At 32.7% G+C, this 5,883-nt stretch overlaps 1 long non-coding RNA gene across 2 annotated transcripts; it reads left to right on the top strand.

The window, feature by feature from the left end:
• The first annotated feature begins 1,015 nt into the window (after positions 1-1,015).
• Positions 1,016-3,462, top strand: LOC126975118 (uncharacterized). 2 transcript variants are annotated; one of them, XR_007731630.1, is made up of 3 exons: positions 1,070-1,327; positions 2,450-3,048; positions 3,448-3,462. It is a non-coding gene; the product is annotated as an uncharacterized LOC126975118 (long non-coding RNA). The 2 variants fall into 2 exon arrangements; XR_007731629.1 differs by lacking the exon at positions 3,448-3,462 and having other exon boundaries at positions 1,016-1,327; positions 2,450-2,768.
• The last annotated feature ends 2,421 nt before the right edge of the window (positions 3,463-5,883 follow it).

The raw sequence follows: 5,883 nt of genomic DNA, 5'->3' as shown, positions 1-5,883 counted from the left end.
CATATTTTTATTTATTTTCGTTTGAGTCATTTAGAAAATCATTAAGGGCATAATAACTCTTTTCTAATAAAAAGTTTTTTAGTATTTTGATAAATTCATTTTCGTTATCTATGCTTCGAATTTTGTCTGGCAGATATTTATATATTTTTATAGACATTACGTTAGGACTCGAGGTATGTAGTACAAATTTTGATTGCGGGAGGTTTAAGTGTTTTTATATCTTTCGGGAAATCGAGATGGTTTTATTTTCTTTTTTTGTATAATTTTGTAAATTTCTTTTCACAAATTTGCATATTTCCATGATATATATTGCAGGGTAGGGTTTTTGAATTTTCAATTTTTTGAAATGGGGTGGACATTCGTCTGTAATTTTTATATTGGTTAATATGCGTATGCACTTTTTTAGTACTAAGAGATGTTTTACCTGCGCATTTGTGCCGTTTCCCCAGATAATAAACCTGTACCTCATAAATGCGTAGCCATGAGCATAAAACTTGGCTAATGCGGTTTTTAAGTTATTTTATATAAATTTTCTTTTTTGCGTACGATTCCGCAATAAATAAATATTCTGTTAAACCACATAAACGCTAGTACTTTTATACTGACGAATAAAACAATTCGTGCGAAATTATTTCCCAACCATTCCAAAATATCAAACTCTACCAATCCACTCCCGGAGTGCATCCCTTTTTTTTGTGGTTATCGGCAAAATGGATTCTTCTGGGGGGTTAAATTGGACTAGATTGAATTTACCCCATTCAGCCAGTTGACGACATGCAGAGAGAGAACTGCATGGCCCGAAGTTTCGAGAGAAAGAGAGAGAAAGAGCCTACAATCTCGAATGTTCGTTATGTTTTGGATCCAATTGAATGAAATACTACCCTTAAATTTTTTATTTAAGATTGCTGGAAATTAAATACTTTTTATAAGAAATTTTTATAATCTCACTTATTTTATTTCCTTATTTTTTAGTGGATAATTTTTAAAACTATAATGAACTGCTGTTATATTTTGAGCTACTTCTCAAAGTCACGGAGCAGCTATTTAATAATGTCGAAATATCAGGAAACCTTAAAATCGTAAAACGATTAATATTCCGTTTGATACCAGTGTTATACAAAACTTGGAACTACTATTGGAATTCAAAGATTTCAATAATTAAAAGAATTGGATTTAGTTATCAATTTTCGTTAAACTTTTAATATAGTAGCAGCATCCAGTTATGTTCGGATTTGTTCCGCTGTTTTAATTGCTAGCAATATTATGATACGTCCAGTTCGAGTACAAATACCGTTGAAGATGTTTCTCTACGGATATTTTGTTATTGGTAAGGCTGTTTTGAAATTATTAAAAGTGGATGATAACTATTCCAAAACAATAGATATAATGTGCACTAAAATTATAAAAAGAATTGCGTATTTTTATACCATCTTATTAATTAATCTATTTCTAGTTACGATTATTGTAATTTTTGAAGTCGGTGTCATCCAAGATAGGTTTGTTACTACATACATAATTATAGGTGGGATGTGCTTGAGTCGTGAGGAGGCGAGAGGCGAGAGCACGTCGGGGCGGAAGGACACCGACTCCAAAAATTACAATAATCGTAAATAGAATTAGATTAATTAATTAGATTGTATGAAAATACGCATTTTTTTGTTATAATATTTGGTGCACATTATATCTATTGTTTTGGAATAGTGTTTTTGAAGTTTTTATTGTTAATTTTTTTTTTACAAAAGTAGTAATAAAGAAGCAAATTATATACTTGGAGATTTTGAAAAAATATTACTCTGCATATTGAAATGATTTTTTTAAAGCATAAAATTATAACGGCATAAAAAATTGTTTCAATTGACTTTTTTACTGAGCGTTACTTCCGTCAGAAAAAAGTCGCGCCTAAAGAAGTTTTACTTCAAAAAACTTTAACAGCTGTAATTGACATAAATCTTAAACATTATTCAACAGTACGGCGAGTCATGCCGATTATTTTATAACGTGGATAAATCAATACCTATATTATCTTGTCCTTGAATCAACCTAGATCAAGTATAAGATCACCGCTCTTCGACAACACTTCCCTTAAAGCCTCTAGAATACTGCCGAGGCCAAGCCAAATTGGCCTCGAAGATGTGATTCCAGGATGATACAAAATGGGTACTTAAAAAAAAGCACGTACTCCTTTCTAAGAGGCCGGCAACTTTCCTGTGATTCCTTTGCTTTTTCATGAGAATTTGGGCGGCGGTGATCACTTAACATCAGGAAAGCTGGTTTCTCCTCTTCTTACTTAAAAAAAGGAATTTAGCTGTGTCATTACATTATTTTAGATGAACGACGAGTGCTTAAAGTTTTTTGTAAAGGTTATTTATTCTTACAGTTTTTGGTAATAAATGCCCTCCAAATAACTGCAAAGAATTGATTTATTTAATATTTTATTTTATTTTTATAGCGGTCATGATATTTCATCACACGCACCAAACCGAATTCATAGTTCATGGGACAGCTGTTGGTCAAGACCCGAACAGTGAATCCAAAGTTCAACAATACTTCAATGAGTTACTTGGCCTTACAGAGATGAAACCGATACTCCAAAATAATAATGTTCACTTTGCTGTCGGACCTGCAATACGAGCGAGTTTAAAAAAGACACACGGTCACGATAAAGGACGTAAAGAAGCTCGTTGCTTCTTCTTTGGAAATTTATGTTCTATAACCTTTGTATTTGGATAACGGAAATAAAACGGAAAGAAGTTAAATTATTTAAACAATTCAATATTTTATTTTATATAAATTAACTAATATATTATGTCTATGAAATATTTCTAAAATATTTTTTAATAATACAAAAGGTATTGACGCTTCACCAGTATTTAATGAAATTATAATTTTTCTTCTAAACTTTTTATTAGAAGCGTTTGGCTATCGTCGGATTTGTTTCGTTGTTTTAATAGTTAGCATTTTTATGACGTATCATAAAAATACACTGGCTGTAGCCAGTCCGAATACAAATACGGCTGAAGATATTTCTCTGCAGATATTGCGTTATTGGTAAGGCTGCTTTGCAATTATTTATTCTAACAATCACATTCTTAGGCTATCGTTATTCTATAAGAAGAATCTTATACCTAGCCCCTCACTTACTTTGATTGCGTCTGTCTTGATCCTGTGATCGATATTAAATTTTAGAGCTGCAATTGACAAATATATTTTTAAATCATTCAAATGTATGCCTGGTCTTGCCGAATATCTTATAACGTGGATAAATAAAAAACTAAATTCTCTTTTCTCTTCGAGCTATGAATAGTTTAAGATTTGTCAGATTAGGAAGTCATGGCAATGATGATTCACAATTACAGTATAACTTTGAAAGTATACTTCTACCATAATTTTTACTCCCAATAATCGAAGAGTCTAATTCAATCTGAATTGTTGTACATTTTATTACAGATCTGAAACGAAAGCTAGCCGGTTTGAAAATCATAACGGTACAAACAAAAATTTTATTGTTATATTGAAATGAAGTTTTGCCACCGACTGTATTACAAACTTTTCTTACTCTCTTTAATACACTCATTATTTATAATTTTTTTTTCGTGTACTTATTTTTTTATTGTATATTGCTATAAATATATTCTAGGAAATAAGATCAAAAGGGGTTATTTATAAGAAAGAAGAAAGTTAATGATTAAGAAATTTTAATACGACTTACTAAAAATTCACAAATTGAACGTCCCCATACAAGGAAACTCTAAAGTATGAAGAGAGTACATAATTTTTTTGTATTTAGAAGAAATTTTATTGAAAACCTCATTGTAGAGACAGGCCAGACATCTAAAGGTTGGAGGTGATAGTTTTATTTGTAGCGTGTTGAGCGAATGTTGGATTTGGCGACAGGATTGAAAGAAAGGTCAAACAGCTCTTTGAATTACTCCCCGTGATAAAAACGGTAGCAGACACAATGAAGCTACACCTCTACGCAACTCCAAGTTATCTGGCGGTTTACAGAGCACTGGATCCCCGAAACTGCGGTCAAATAGATGGAGCTGATACCAGGGTGTGCCAGATCAGAGATTAGTTAAATACTCCATTTTTTCTAGGGTGGCCTGAAGCAAATTACTTTGCTCTATATATTATGACCTGCAGTTTTTACGAATCCTATTTGGCTTCCAGATCATCGCAGAATTGGCAATTGCTCCCGATTTTGAACTCAGTATTCTGATGCTTGATGGGGCATTAAGGGAATTTTTAACGAATAACCGTGTTGACAAATGGGGATTTTTTTGAAGTGAAAACTTCTTTACCGGGGTATCACTATTCTTGGGATGGATATAAACACCACCCGTATTTTTGTTGTTAACGGCAAACTGGATAGTTTCACTTCTTCTTTTACAGTCCTCCTGGGGGGTTAAATTGGACTAGGCTAAGAGAGAGCATGGCCCGAAATTTTGAGACAGAGAGAAAACTTTTGTACTTGTAAAATCTCGAATGTTCGTTTTGTTTTAGATCAATCGAAGCAAAAACTACCTTAAAACATTTCTATAAACAGCGCAGGGAATTACCTATAAGAAGTTTAAATAATCTCACTTATTCTTAAGAGCATAATTTTTAAAACTATAGTGCTAGTGTTACATTTTCAGCTCAGAATACGTTTGTTCTATATTCTGAGATTAGAGCTACTTCTGAAAGTCACGGACCAGCTATTTAATAGTGTCGAAATATCAGGAAACTCTAAAATCGTAAAATGATTAATATTCTGTTTGATGCCAGTGTAATACAAAACTTGAAAATACTATTGGAATTCAAAGATTTCAATAATCAAAAGAATTTGATTAAGTTATCAATTTTCGTTAAACTTTTAATTTAGTAGCAGCATCCAGTTATCTTCAGATTTGTTCCGCTGTTTTAATAGGTAGCATTTTTATGATACGACCAGTTCGAATACAAATACCGCTGAAGATGTTTCTCTACGGATATTTTGTTATTGGTAAGGCTGTTTTGAAATTATTTATGTTAACAACCACATTCTTAGTCTTACGTTATTCTATAAATTAAGACTTACAACCCCTCACCTACTTTGTTTGCCGTCTGTCTTGGTCCTTTAATTGAATTAAAAATTAAGAGCTGCTATTGACAAAGATATTACATTATTAAACATCGAGTCATTCCGAACTTTGTAAATCGGGATAAATCAAAACCTTTATTACCTTGTCCTGGAATCAACCTAGATCTTGTAAAAGATCATCACTCTTCGACAACACTTCCCTTAAAGCCTCGCCTAGTACTGGAATACTAGTCATGAAATTTCGAGCGATTGCCAATTCCGCGGTCATCTGGAAGCCAAAGCCAAATAATTGGCCTCAAAGATCGTCATCTTTGTTTCCGGGATGATAAAACATGGGTACCTTCAAAGAAAGCGTGTACATCTTTCTAAAAGGGCGGTAACACAAAAGAATGTGCGCCGCGGCGTTGTACAGTTAACAACCCTTATTTGTCCTCTTTTCCCTTAGAGAATTTCGCTAATTCATTATAATATTTTATATCATCGACGAGAGTAAAGAAGTTGTGTTTATTTTTATAAAAATTGTATAATATTGTATTTATGTTTACAGTTTTGATAATAATTGCCCTCCAAATAACTACAATGAATTGATTTATTTAATTTTATTTATAGTGGCCATGATATTTCATGATGCGCACCAAACCGAATTCATAGGTCATGGAACAGCTGTTGGTCAAGACACGAATAGTGAATCTAAAGTTCAACAATACTTCTATGAGTTACTTGGCGTTACAGAGAAGAAACCGATCCAAAAAAATAATCCTTACCATGCTTTCGGACCTGCAATACGAGCGGGTCTAAACAGGACACACGGCCACGATCAA

The sequence above is a fragment of the Leptidea sinapis genome, chromosome 34 (assembly GCF_905404315.1).
Source record: "Leptidea sinapis chromosome 34, ilLepSina1.1, whole genome shotgun sequence".
NCBI classification, from domain to species: domain Eukaryota; kingdom Metazoa; phylum Arthropoda; class Insecta; order Lepidoptera; family Pieridae; genus Leptidea; species Leptidea sinapis.
This window is presented reverse-complemented; position numbering and strand designations above follow the sequence as displayed.